This window comes from Eptatretus burgeri, chromosome 17, assembly GCF_056783735.1.
Source record: "Eptatretus burgeri isolate ZD-2024b chromosome 17, Ebu_testis_v1, whole genome shotgun sequence".
Taxonomy (NCBI): domain Eukaryota; kingdom Metazoa; phylum Chordata; class Myxini; order Myxiniformes; family Myxinidae; genus Eptatretus; species Eptatretus burgeri.
Window position 1 is genome coordinate 55,827,958 of NC_140977.1, and position 13,793 is coordinate 55,841,750.

The following is a 13,793-nucleotide window of genomic DNA, read 5'->3' on the forward strand; positions in this document are numbered from 1 at the left end:
GGTCTCCTCGGTCGCCGCTCTCCTCGATCCTCGGTCTCCTCGGTCGCCGCTCTCCTCGATCCTCGGTCTCCTCGGTCGCCGCTCTCCTCGATCCTCGGTCTCCTCGGTCGCCGCTCTCCTCGATCCTCGGTCTCCTCGGTCGCCGCTCTCCTCGACCCTCGGTCTCCTCGGTCGCCGCTCTCCTCGATCCTCGGTCTCCTCGGTCGCCGCTCTCCTCGATCCTCGGTCTCCTCGGTCGCCGCTCTCCTCGACCCTCGGTCTCCTCGGTCGCCGCTCTCCTCGGTCGCCGCTCTCCTCGACCCTCGGTCTCCTCGGTCGCCGCTCTCCTCGACCCTCGGTCTCCTCGGTCGCCGCTCTCCTCGACCCTCGGTCTCCTCGGTCGCCGCTCTCCTCGACCCTCGGTCTCCTCGGTCGCCGCTCTCCTCGACCCTCGGTCTCCTCGGTCGCCGCTCTCCTCGACCCTCGGTCTCCTCGGTCGCCGCTCTCCTCGACCCTCGGTCTCCTCGGTCGCCGCTCTCCTCGACCCTCGGTCTCCTCGGTCGCCGCTCTCCTCGACCCTCGGTCTCCTCGGTCGCCGCTCTCCTCGACCCTCGGTCTCCTCGGTCGCCGCTCTCCTCGACCCTCGGTCTCCTCGGTCGCCGCTCTCCTCGACCCTCGGTCTCCTCGGTCGCCGCTCTCCTCGATCCTCGGTCTCCTCGGTCGCCGCTCTCCTCGGTCGCCGCTCTCCTCGATCCTCGGTCTCCTCGGTCGCCGCTCTCCTCGATCCTCGGTCTCCTCGGTCGCCGCTCTCCTCGATCCTCGGTCTCCTCGGTCGCCGCTCTCCTCGATCCTCGGTCTCCTCGGTCGCCGCTCTCCTCGATCCTCGGTCTCCTCGGTCGCCGCTCTCCTCGATCCTCGGTCTCCTCGGTCGCCGCTCTCCTCGATCCTCGGTCTCCTCGGTCGCCGCTCTCCTCGATCCTCGGTCTCCTCGGTCGCCGCTCTCCTCGATCCTCGGTCTCCTCGGTCGCCGCTCTCCTCGATCCTCGGTCTCCTCGGTCGCCGCTCTCCTCGATCCTCGGTCTACTCGGTCGCCGCTCTCCTCGATCCTCGGTCTCCTCGGTCGCCGCTCTCCTCGATCCTCGGTCTCCTCGGTCGCCGCTCTCCTCGATCCTCGGTCTCCTCGGTCGCCGCTCTCCTCGATCCTCGGTCTCCTCGGTCGCCGCTCTCCTCGATCCTCGGTCTCCTCGGTCGCCGCTCTCCTCGATCCTCGGTCTCCTCGGTCGCCGCTCTCCTCGATCCTCGGTCTCCTCGGTCGCCGCTCTCCTCGATCCTCGGTCTCCTCGGTCGCCGCTCTCCTCGATCCTCGGTCTCCTCGGTCGCCGCTCTCCTCGATCCTCGGTCTCCTCGGTCGCCGCTCTCCTCGATCCTCGGTCTCCTCGGTCGCCGCTCTCCTCGATCTTCGCTCTCCTCGGTCGCCGCTCTCCTCGATCCTCGATCTCCTCGGTCGCCGCTCTCCTCGATCCTCGGTCTCCTCGGTCGCCGCTCTCCTCGATCCTCGGTCTCCTCGGTCGCCGCTCTCCTCGATCCTCGGTCTCCTCGGTCGCCGCTCTCCTCGATCCTCGGTCTCCTCGGTCGCCGCTCTCCTCGATCCTCGGTCTCCTCGGTCGCCGCTCTCCTCGATCCTCGGTCTCCTCGGTCGCCGCTCTCCTCGATCCTCGGTCTCCTCGGTCGCCGCTCTCCTCGATCCTCCGTCTCCTCGGTCGCCGCTCTCCTCGATCCTCCGTCTCCTCGGTCGCCGCTCTCCTCGATCCTCGGCCTCCTCGGTCGCCGCTCTCCTCGATCCTCGGCCTCCTCGGTCGCCGCTCTCCTCGATCCTCGGCCTCCTCGGTCGCCGCTCTCCTCGATCCTCGGTCTCCTCGGTCGCCGCTCTCCTCGATCCTCGGTCGCCGCTCTCCTCGGTCGCCGCTCTCCTCGATCCACGGTCTCCTCGGTCGCCGCTCTCCTCGATCCTCGGTCTCCTCGGTCGCCGCTCTCCTCGATCCTCGGTCTCCTCGGTCGCCGCTCTCCTCGATCCTCGGTCTCCTCGGTCGCCGCTCTCCTCGATCCTCGGTCTCCTCGGTCGCCGCTCTCCTCGATCCTCGGTCTCCTCGGTCGCCGCTCTCTTCGATCCTCGGTCTCCTCGGTCGCCGCTCTCCTCGATCCTCGGTCTCCTCGGTCGCCGCTCTCCTCGATCCTCGGTCTCCTCGGTCGCCGCTCTCCTCGATCCTCGGTCTCCTCGGTCGCCGCTCTCCTCGATCCTCGGTCTCCTCGGTCGCCGCTCTCCTCGATCCTCGGTCTCCTCGGTCGCCGCTCTCCTCGATCCTCGGTCTCCTCGGTCGCCGCTCTCCTCGATCCTCGGTCTCCTCGGTCGCCGCTCTCCTCGATCCTCTGTCTCCTCGGTCGCCGCTCTCCTCGATCCTCGGTCTCCTCGATCCTCGGTCTCCTCGGTCGCCGCTCTCCTCGATCCTCGGTCGCCGCTCTCCTCGGTCGCCGCTCTCCTCGATCCACGGTCTCCTCGGTCGCCGCTCTCCTCGATCCTCGGTCTCCTCGGTCGCCGCTCTCCTCGATCCTCGGTCTCCTCGGTCGCCGCTCTCCTCGATCCTCGGTCTCCTCGGTCGCCGCTCTCCTCGATCCTCGGTCTCCTCGGTCGCCGCTCTCCTCGATCCTCGGTCTCCTCGGTCGCCGCTCTCCTCGATCCTCGGTCTCCTCGGTCGCCGCTCTCCTCGATCCTCGGTCTCCTCGGTCGCCGCTCTCCTCGATCCTCGGTCTCCTCGGTCGCCGCTCTCCTCGATCCTCGGTCTCCTCGGTCGCCGCTCTCCTCGATCCTCGGTCTCCTCGGTCGCCGCTCTCCTCGATCCTCGGTCTCCTCGGTCGCCGCTCTCCTCGATCCTCGGTCTCCTCGGTCGCCGCTCTCCTCGATCTTCGGTCTCCTCGGTCGCCGCTCTCCTCCAACCTCGGTCTCCTCGGTCGCCGCTCTCCTCGATCCTCGGTCTCCTCGGTCGCCGCTCTCCTCGATCCTCGGTCTCCTCGGTCGCCGCTCTCCTCGATCCTCTGTCTCCTCGGTCGCCGCTCTCCTCGATCCTCGGTCTCCTCGATCCTCGGTCTCCTCGGTCGCCGCTCTCCTCGATCCTCGGTCTCCTCGATCCTCGGTCTCCTCGATCCTCGGTCTCCTCGGTCGCCGCTCTCCTCGATCCTCGGTCTCCTCGGTCGCCGCTCTCCTCGATCCTCGGTCTCCTCGGTCGCCGCTCTCCTCGATCCTCGGTCTCCTCGGTCGCCGCTCTCCTCGATCCTCGGTCTCCTCGGTCGCCGCTCTCCTCGATCCTCGGTCTCCTCGGTCGCCGCTCTCCTCGATCCTCGGTCTCCTCGGTCGCCGCTCTCCTCGATCCTCGGTCGCCGCTCTCCTCGATCCTCGGTCGCCGCTCTCCTCGGTCGCCGCTCTCCTCGATCCACGGTCTCCTCGGTCGCCGCTCTCCTCGATCCTCGGTCTCCTCGGTCGCCGCTCTCCTCGGTCGCCGCTCTCCTCGATCCTCGGTCTCCTCGGTCGCCGCTCTCCTCGACCCTCGGTCTCCTCGGTCGCCGCTCTACTCGGTCGCCGCTCTCCTCGGTCGCCGCTCTCCTCGGTCGCCGCTCTACTCGGTCGCCGCTCTCCTCGGTCGCCGCTCTCCTCGGTCGCCGCTCTCCTCGGTCGCCGCTCTCCTCGGTCGCCGCTCTCCTCGGTCTCCTCGGCTGCCGCTCTCCTCGGCTGCCGCTCTCCTCGGCTGCCGCTCTCCTCGGCTGCCGCTCTCCTCGGCTGCCGTTCTCCTCGGTTGCCGCTCTCCTCGGTCGCCGCTCTCCTCGATCATCGGTTGCCACTCTCCTCGGTCTCCTCGGCCGCCGCTCTCCTCGATCCTTGGTCTCCTTGGCCGCCGCTCTCCTCGATCCTCGGTTTCCTCGGTCGCCGCTCTCCTCGATCCTCGGTCTCCTCGGTCGCCGCTCTCCTCGATCCTCGGTCTCCGCGGTCGCCGCTCTCCTCGATCCTCGGTCTCCTCGGTCGCCGCTCTCCTCGATCCTCGGTCTCCTCGGTCGCCGCTCTCCTCGATCCTCGGTCTCCTCGGTCGCCGCTCTCCTCGGTCACCGCTCTCCTCGATCCTCGGTCTCCTCGATCCTCGGTCTCCTCGGTCGCCGCTCTCCTCGATCCTCGGTCTCCTCGGTCGCCGCTCTCCTCGATCCTCGCTCTCCTCGGTCGCCGCTCTCCTCGATCCTCGGTCTCCTCGGTCGCCGCTCTCCTCGGTCGCCGCTCTCCTCGATCCTCGGTCTCCTCGGTCGCCGCTCTCCTCGATCCTCGGTCTCCTCGGTCGCCGCTCTCCTCGATCCTCGGTCTCCTCGGTCGCCGCTCTCCTCGATCCTCGGTCTCCTCGGTCGCCGCTCTCCTCGATCCTCGGTCTCCTCGGTCGCCGCTCTCCTCGATCCTCGGTCTCCTCGGTCGCCGCTCTCCTCGATCCTCGGTCTCCTCGGTCGCCGCTCTCCTCGATCCTCGGTCTCCTCGGTCGCCGCTCTCCTCGATCCTCGGTCTCCTCGGTCGCCGCTCTCCTCGATCCTCGGTCTCCTCGGTCGCCGCTCTCCTCGATCCTCGGTCTCCTCGGTCGCCGCTCTCCTCGATCCTCGGTCTGCTCGGTCGCCGCTCTCCTCGATCCTCGGTCTCCTCGGTCGCCGCTCTCCTCGATCCTCGGTCTCCTCGGTCGCCGCTCTCCTCGATCCTCGGTCTCCTCGGTCGCCGCTCTCCTCGATCCTCGGTCTCCTCGGTCGCCGCTCTCCTCGATCCTCGGTCTCCTCGGTCGCCGCTCTCCTCGATCCTCGGTCTCCTCGGTCGCCGCTCTCCTCGATCCTCGGTCTCCTCGGTCGCCGCTCTCCTCGATCCTCGGTCTCCTCGGTCGCCGCTCTCCTCGATCCTCGGTCTCCTCGGTCGCCGCTCTCCTCGATCCTCGGTCTCCGCGGTCGCCGCTCTCCTCGATCCTCGGTCTCCGCGGTCGCCGCTCTCCTCGATCCTCGATCTCCTCGGTCGCCGCTCTCCTCGATCCTCGGTGTCCTCGGTCCACGCTCTCCTCGATCCTCGGTCTCCTCGGTCGCCGCTCTCCTCGGTCGCCGCTCTCCTCGATCCTCGGTCTCCTCGGTCGACGCTCTCCTCGATCCTCGGTCTCCTCGGTCGCCGCTCTCCTCGATCCTCGGTCTCCTCGGTCGCCGCTCTCCTCGATCCTCGGTCTCCTCGGTCGCCGCTCTCCTCGATCCTCGGTCTCCTCGGTCGCCGCTCTCCTCGATCCTCGGTCTCCTCGGTCGCCGCTCTCCTCGATCTTCGCTCTCCTCGGTCGCCGCTCTCCTCGATCCTCGGTCTCCTCGGTCGCCGCTCTCCTCGATCCTCGGTCTCCTCGGTCGCCGCTCTCCTCGATCCTCGGTCTCCTCGGTCGCCGCTCTCCTCGATCCTCGGTCTCCTCGGTCGCCGCTCTCCTCGATCCTCGGTCTCCTCGGTCGCCGCTCTCCTCGATCCTCGGTCTCCTCGGTCGCCGCTCTCCTCGATCCTCGGTCTCCTCGGTCGCCGCTCTCCTCGATCCTCGGTCTCCTCGGTCTCTGCTCTCCTCGATCCTCGGTCTCCTCGGTCGCCGCTCTCCTCGATCCTCGGTCTCCTCGGTCGCCGCTCTCCTCGATCCTCGGTCTCCTCGGTCGCCGCTCTCCTCGATCCTCGGTCTCCTCGGTCGCCGCTCTCCTCGATCCTCGGTCTCCTCGGTCGCCGCTCTCCTCGATCCTCGGTCTCCTCGGTCGCCGCTCTCCTCGATCCTCGGTCTCCTCGGTCGCCGCTCTCCTCGATCCTCGGTCTCCTCGGTCGCCGCTCTCCTCGATCCTCGGTCTCCTCGGTCGCCGCTCTCCTCGATCCTCGGTCTCCTCGGTCGCCGCTCTCCTCGATCCTCGGTCTCCTCGGTCGCCGCTCTCCTCGATCCTCGGTCTCCTCGGTCGCCGCTCTCCTCGATCCTCGGTCTCCTCGGTCGCCGCTCTCCTCGATCCTCGGTCTCCTCGGTCGCCGCTCTCCTCGATCCTCGGTCTCCTCGGTCGCCGCTCTCCTCGATCCTCGGTCTCCTCGGTCGCCGCTCTCCTCGATCCTCGGTCTCCTCGGTCGCCGCTCTCCTCGATCCTCGGTCTCCTCGGTCGCCGCTCTCCTCGATCCTCGGTCTCCTCGGTCGCCGCTCTCCTCGATCCTCGGTCTCCTCGGTCGCCGCTCTCCTCGATCCTCGGTCTCCTCGGTCGCCGCTCTCCTCGATCCTCGGTCTCCTCGGTCGCCGCTCTCCTCGATCCTCGGTCTCCTCGGTCGCCGCTCTCCTCGATCCTCGGTCTCCTCGGTCGCCGCTCTCCTCGATCCTCGGTCTCCTCGGTCGCCGCTCTCCTCGATCCTCGGTCTCCTCGGTCGCCGCTCTCCTCGATCCTCGGTCTCCTCGGTCGCCGCTCTCCTCGGTCCTCGGTCTCCTCGGTCGCCGCTCTCCTCGGTCCTCGGTCTCCTCGATCCTCGGTCTCCTCGGTCGCCGCTCTCCTCGATCCTCGGTCTCCTCGGTCGCCGCTCTCCTCGATCCTCGGTCTCCTCGGTCGCCGCTCTCCTCGGTCGCCGCTCTCCTCGGTCCTCGGTCTCCTCGATCCTCGGTCTCCTCGGTCGCCGCTCTCCTCGATCCTCGGTCTCCTCGGTCGCCGCTCTCCTCGATCCTCGGTCTCCTCGGTCGCCGCTCTCCTCGATCCTCGGTCTCCTCGGTCGCCGCTCTCCTCGATCCTCGGTCTCCTCGGTCGCCGCTCTCCTCGATCCTCGGTCTCCTCGGTCGCCGCTCTCCTCGATCCTCGGTCTCCTCGGTCGCCGCTCTCCTCGATCCTCGGTCTCCTCGGTCGCCGCTCTCCTCGATCCTCGGTCTCCTCGGTCACCGCTCTCCTCGATCCTCGGTCTCCTCGGTCGCCGCTCTCCTCGATCCTCGGTCTCCTCGGTCGCCGCTCTCCTCGATCCTCGGTCTCCTCGGTCGCCGCTCTCCTCGATCCTCGGTCTCCTCGGTCGCCGCTCTCCTCGATCCTCGGTATCCTCGGTCGCCGCTCTCCTCGATCCTCGGTCTCCTCGGTCGCCGCTCTCCTCGATCCTCGGTCTCCTCGGTCGCCGCTCTCCTCGATCCTCGGTCTCCTCGGTCGCCGCTCTCCTCGATCCTCGGTCTCCTCGGTCGCCGCTCTCCTCGATCCTCGGTCTCCTCGGTCGCCGCTCTCCTCGATCCTCGGTCTCCTCGGTCGCCGCTCTCCTCGATCCTCGGTCTCCTCGGTCGCCGCTCTCCTCGATCCTCGGCCTCCTCGGTCGCCGCTCTCCTCGATCCTCGGTCTCCTCGGTCGCCGCTCTCCTCGATCCTCGGACTCCTCGGTCGCCGCTCTCCTCGATCCTCGGCCTCCTCGGTCGCCGCTCTCCTCGATCCTCGGCCTCCTCGGTCGCCGCTCTCCTCGATCCTCGGTCTCCTCGGTCGCCGCTCTCCTCGATCCTCGGTCTCCTCGGTCGCCGCTCTCCTCGATCCTCGGTCTCCTCGGTCGCCGCTCTCCTCCAACCTCGCTCTCCTCGATCCTCGGTCTCCTCGGTCGCCGCTCTCCTCCAACCTCGGTCTCCTCGATCCTCGGTCTCCTCGGTCGCCGCTCTCCTCGATCCTCGGCCTCCTCGGTCGCCGCTCTCCTCGATCCTCGGCCTCCTCGGTCGCCGCTCTCCTCGATCCTCGGTCTCCTCGGTCGCCGCTCTACTCGATCCTCGGCCTCCTCGGTCGCCGCTCTCCTCGATCCTCGGTCTCCTCGGTCGCCGCTCTCCTCGATCCTCGGTCTCCTCGGTCGCCGCTCTCCTCGATCCTCGGTCTCCTCGGTCGCCGCTCTCCTCGATCCTCGGTCTCCTCGGTCGCCGCTCTCCTCGATCCTCGGTCTCCTCGGTCGCCGCTCTCCTCGATCCTCGGTCTCCTCGGTCGCCGCTCTCCTCGATCCTCGGTCTCCTCGGTCGCCGCTCTCCTCGATCCTCGGTCTCCTCGGTCGCCGCTCTCCTCGATCCTCGGTCTCCTCGGTCGCCGCTCTCCTCGATCCTCGGTCTCCTCGGTCGCCGCTCTCCTCCAACCTCGGTCTCCTCGATCCTCGGTCTCCTCGGTCGCCGCTCTCCTCGATCCTCGGCCTCCTCGGTCGCCGCTCTCCTCGATCCTCGGCCTCCTCGGTCGCCGCTCTCCTCGATCCTCGGTCTCCTCGGTCGCCGCTCTACTCGATCCTCGGCCTCCTCGGTCGCCGCTCTCCTCGATCCTCGGTCTCCTCGGTCGCCGCTCTCCTCGATCCTCGGTCTCCTCGGTCGCCGCTCTCCTCGATCCTCGGTCTCCTCGGTCGCCGCTCTCCTCGATCCTCGGTCTCCTCGGTCGCCGCTCTCCTCGATCCTCGGTCTCCTCGGTCGCCGCTCTCCTCGATCCTCGGTCTCCTCGGTCGCCGCTCTCCTCGATCCTCGGTCTCCTCGGTCGCCGCTCTCCTCGATCCTCGGTCTCCTCGGTCGCCGCTCTCCTCGATCCTCGGTCTCCTCGGTCGCCGCTCTCCTCGATCCTCGGTCTCCTCGGTCGCCGCTCTCCTCGATCCTCGGTCTCCTCGGTCGCCGCTCTCCTCGATCCTCGGTCTCCTCGGTCGCCGCTCTCCTCGATCCTCGGTCTCCTCGGTCGCCGCTCTCCTCGATCCTCGGTCTCCTCGGTCGCCGCTCTCCTCGATCCTCGGTCTCCTCGGTCGCCGCTCTCCTCGATCCTCGGCCTCCTCGGTCGCCGCTCTCCTCGATCCTCGGCCTCCTCGGTCGCCGCTCTCCTCGATCCTCGGTCTCCTCGGTCTCCTCGATCCTCGGTCTCCTCGGTCGCCGCTCTCCTCGATCCTCGGTCTCCTCGGTCGCCGCTCTCCTCGATCCTCGGTCTCCTCGGTCGCCGCTCTCCTCGGTCGCCGCTCTCCTCGGTCCTCGGTCTCCTCGATCCTCGGTCTCCTCGGTCGCCGCTCTCCTCGATCCTCGGTCTCCTCGGTCGCCGCTCTCCTCGATCCTCGGTCTCCTCGGTCGCCGCTCTCCTCGATCCTCGGTCTCCTCGGTCGCCGCTCTCCTCGATCCTCGGTCTCCTCGGTCGCCGCTCTCCTCGATCCTCGGTCTCCTCGGTCGCCGCTCTCCTCGATCCTCGGTCTCCTCGGTCGCCGCTCTCCTCGATCCTCGGTCTCCTCGGTCGCCGCTCTCCTCGATCCTCGGTCTCCTCGGTCGCCGCTCTCCTCGATCCTCGGTCTCCTCGGTCGCCGCTCTCCTCGATCCTCGGTCTCCTCGGTCGCCGCTCTCCTCGATCCTCGGTATCCTCGGTCGCCGCTCTCCTCGATCCTCGGTCTCCTCGGTCGCCGCTCTCCTCGATCCTCGGTCTCCTCGGTCGCCGCTCTCCTCGATCCTCGGTCTCCTCGGTCGCCGCTCTCCTCGATCCTCGGTCTCCTCGGTCGCCGCTCTCCTCGATCCTCGGTCTCCTCGGTCGCCGCTCTCCTCGATCCTCGGTCTCCTCGGTCGCCGCTCTCCTCGATCCTCGGTCTCCTCGGTCGCCGCTCTCCTCGATCCTCGGTCTCCTCGGTCGCCGCTCTCCTCGATCCTCGGCCTCCTCGGTCGCCGCTCTCCTCGATCCTCGGTCTCCTCGGTCGCCGCTCTCCTCGATCCTCGGACTCCTCGGTCGCCGCTCTCCTCGATCCTCGGCCTCCTCGGTCGCCGCTCTCCTCGATCCTCGGCCTCCTCGGTCGCCGCTCTCCTCGATCCTCGGTCTCCTCGGTCGCCGCTCTCCTCGATCCTCGGTCTCCTCGGTCGCCGCTCTCCTCGATCCTCGGTCTCCTCGGTCGCCGCTCTCCTCCAACCTCGCTCTCCTCGATCCTCGGTCTCCTCGGTCGCCGCTCTCCTCCAACCTCGGTCTCCTCGATCCTCGGTCTCCTCGGTCGCCGCTCTCCTCGATCCTCGGCCTCCTCGGTCGCCGCTCTCCTCGATCCTCGGCCTCCTCGGTCGCCGCTCTCCTCGATCCTCGGTCTCCTCGGTCGCCGCTCTACTCGATCCTCGGTCTCCTCGGTCGCCGCTCTACTCGATCCTCGGCCTCCTCGGTCGCCGCTCTCCTCGATCCTCGGCCTCCTCGGTCGCCGCTCTCCTCGATCCTCGGTCTCCTCGGTCGCCGCTCTCCTCGATCCTCGGTCTCCTCGGTCGCCGCTCTCCTCGATCCTCGGTCTCCTCGGTCGCCGCTCTCCTCGATCCTCGGACTCCTCGGTCGCCGCTCTCCTCGATCCTCGGCCTCCTCGGTCGCCGCTCTCCTCGATCCTCGGCCTCCTCGGTCGCCGCTCTCCTCGATCCTCGGTCTCCTCGGTCGCCGCTCTCCTCGATCCTCGGTCTCCTCGGTCGCCGCTCTCCTCGATCCTCGGTCTCCTCGGTCGCCGCTCTCCTCGATCCTCGGTCTCCTCGGTCGCCGCTCTCCTCCAACCTCGCTCTCCTCGATCCTCGGTCTCCTCGGTCGCCGCTCTCCTCCAACCTCGGTCTCCTCGATCCTCGGTCTCCTCGGTCGCCGCTCTCCTCGATCCTCGGCCTCCTCGGTCGCCGCTCTCCTCGATCCTCGGCCTCCTCGGTCGCCGCTCTCCTCGATCCTCGGTCTCCTCGGTCGCCGCTCTACTCGATCCTCGGCCTCCTCGGTCGCCGCTCTCCTCGATCCTCGGCCTCCTCGGTCGCCGCTCTCCTCGATCCTCGGTCTCCTCGGTCGCCGCTCTCCTCGATCCTCGGTCTCCTCGGTCGCCGCTCTCCTCGATCCTCGGTCTCCTCGGTCGCCGCTCTCCTCGATCCTCGGTCTCCTCGGTCGCCGCTCTCCTCCAACCTCGGTCTCCTCGGTCGCCGCTCTCCTCGATCCTCGGTCTCCTCGGTCGCCGCTCTCCTCGATCCTCGGTCTCCTCGGTCGCCGCTCTCCTCGATCCTCGGTCTCCTCGGTCGCCGCTCTCCTCGATCCTCGGTCTCCTCGGTCGCCGCTCTCCTCCAACCTCGGTCTCCTCGGTCGCCGCTCTCCTCGATCCTCGGTCTCCTCGGTCGCCGCTCTCCTCGATCCTCGGTCTCCTCGGTCGCCGCTCTACTCGATCCTCGGCCTCCTCGGTCGCCGCTCTCCTCGATCCTCGGCCTCCTCGGTCGCCGCTCTCCTCGATCCTCGGTCTCCTCGGTCGCCGCTCTCCTCGATCCTCGGTCTCCTCGGTCGCCGCTCTCCTCGATCCTCGGTCTCCTCGGTCGCCGCTCTCCTCGATCCTCGGTCTCCTCGGTCGCCGCTCTCCTCGATCCTCGGTCTCCTCGGTCGCCGCTCTCCTCGATCCTCGGTCTCCTCGGTCGCCGCTCTCCTCGATCCTCGGTCTCCTCGGTCGCCGCTCTCCTCGATCCTCGGTCTCCTCGGTCGCCGCTCTACTCGATCCTCGGCCTCCTCGGTCGCCGCTCTCCTCGATCCTCGGCCTCCTCGGTCGCCGCTCTCCTCGATCCTCGGTCTCCTCGGTCGCCGCTCTCCTCGATCCTCGGTCTCCTCGGTCGCCGCTCTCCTCGATCCTCGGTCTCCTCGGTCGCCGCTCTCCTCGATCCTCGGTCTCCTCGGTCGCCGCTCTCCTCCAACCTCGGTCTCCTCGGTCGCCGCTCTCCTCGATCCTCGGTCTCCTCGGTCGCCGCTCTCCTCGATCCTCGGTCTCCTCGGTCGCCGCTCTCCTCGATCCTCGGTCTCCTCGGTCGCCGCTCTCCTCGATCCTCGGTCTCCTCGGTCGCCGCTCTCCTCGATCCTCGGTCTCCTCGGTCGCCGCTCTCCTCGATCCTCGGCCTCCTCGGTCGCCGCTCTCCTCGATCCTCGGCCTCCTCGGTCGCCGCTCTCCTCGATCCTCGGCCTCCTCGGTCGCCGCTCTCCTCGATCCTCGGCCTCCTCGGTCGCCGCTCTCCTCGATCCTCGGCCTCCTCGGTCGCCGCTCACCTCGATCCTCGGCCTCCTCGGTCGCCGCTCTCCTCGATCCTCGGCCTCCTCGGTCGCCGCTCTCCTCGATCCTCGGTCTCCTCGGTCGCCGCTCTCCTCGATCCTCGGTCTCCTCGGTCGCCGCTCTCCTCGATCCTCGGTCTCCTCGGTCGCCGCTCTCCTCCATCCTCGGTCTCCTCGGTCGCCGCTCTCCTCCAACCTCGGTCTCCTCGGTCGCCGCTCTCCTCGATCCTCGGTCTCCTCGGTCGCCGCTCTCCTCGATCCTCGGTCTCCTCGGTCGCCGCTCTCCTCGATCCTCGGTCTCCTCGGTCGCCGCTCTCCTCGATCCTCTGTCTCCTCGGTCGCCGCTCTCCTCGATCCTCGGTCTCCTCGATCCTCGGTCTCCTCGGTCGCCGCTCACCTCGATCCTCGGTCTCCTCGGTCGCCGCTCTCCTCGACCCTCGGTCTCCTCGGTCGCCGCTCTCCTCGACCCTCGGTCTCCTCGGTCGCCGCTCTCCTCGATCCTCGGTCTCCTCGGTCGCCGCTCTCCTCGATCCTCGGTCTCCTCGGTCGCCGCTCTCCTCGATCCTCGGTCTCCTCGGTCGCCGCTCTCCTCGATCCTCGGTCTCCTCGGTCGCCGCTCTCCTCGATCCTCGGTCTCCTCGGTCGCCGCTCTCCTCGATCCTCGGTCTCCTCGGTCGCCGCTCTCCTCGAGCATCGGTCTCCTCGGTCGCCGCTCTCCTCGACCCTCGGTCTCCTCGGTCGCCGCTCTCCTCGACCCTCGGTCTCCTCGGTCGCCGCTCTCCTCGACCCTCGGTCTCCTCGGTCGCCGCTCTCCTCGACCCTCGGTCTCCTTGGTCTCCGCTCTCCTCGGTCGCCGCTCTCCTCGACCCTCGGTCTCCTCGGTCGCCACTCTCCTCGATCCTCGGTCTCCTCCGTCGCCGCTCTCCTCGATCCCCTGTCTCCTCCGTCCCCGCTCTCCTCGATCCTCGATCTCCTCCGTCCCCGCTCTCCTCGGTCGCCGCTCTCCTCGATCCCCAGTGTCCTCGGTCGCCGCTCTCCTCGATCCTCGGTCTCCTCGGTCGCCGCTCTCCTCGATCCTCGGTCTCCTCGGTCGCCGCTCTCCTCGATCCTCGATCCTCGGTCCCCTCGGTCACCGCTCTCCTCGATCCTCGGTCTCCTCGGTCGCCGCTCTCCTCGATCCTCGGTCTCCTCGGTCGCCTCTCTCCTCGATCCTCGGTCTCCTCGGTCGCCGCTCTCCTCGATCCTCCGTCTCCTCGGTCGCCGCTCTCCTCGATCCTCGGTCTCCTCGGTCGCCGCTCTCCTCGATCCTCGGTCTCCTCGGTCGCCGCTCTCCTCGATCCTCGGTCCTCGATCTCCTCCATCCCTGCTCACCTCAATCCTCATTCTCCTCGGTCGCCACTCTCCTCTGTCCCCCCTTCATATTCCTATGAGGTAAGGAAAGGGTTGTATTTGCTCGTTGAAAATAAGAATTGATTTTCTCACAAAATGTTCGTGAAAAAGTTCAGTTGAAATGAATTTTTTTTTGCTCCCAATTGGAGTTCAGACCCAACTTTGAGAAGAATTTTCCAGGAATTCATTTCCGGCCCACGTCCAATGGAGTGCAGTGTGTGGAACTCGTCACTTGGAAGCATGTTGAGAAGATCAACACGACCATGTAAGAAATTTTCATCTTTCAGAAAGAAAACTCAAACTTTGTGGAGTGGGGAAAGTTCACCTGCAGTATCAAACCAAAGACAAACTCACAGCAAAGAGAGATTGCACAACTGAAAG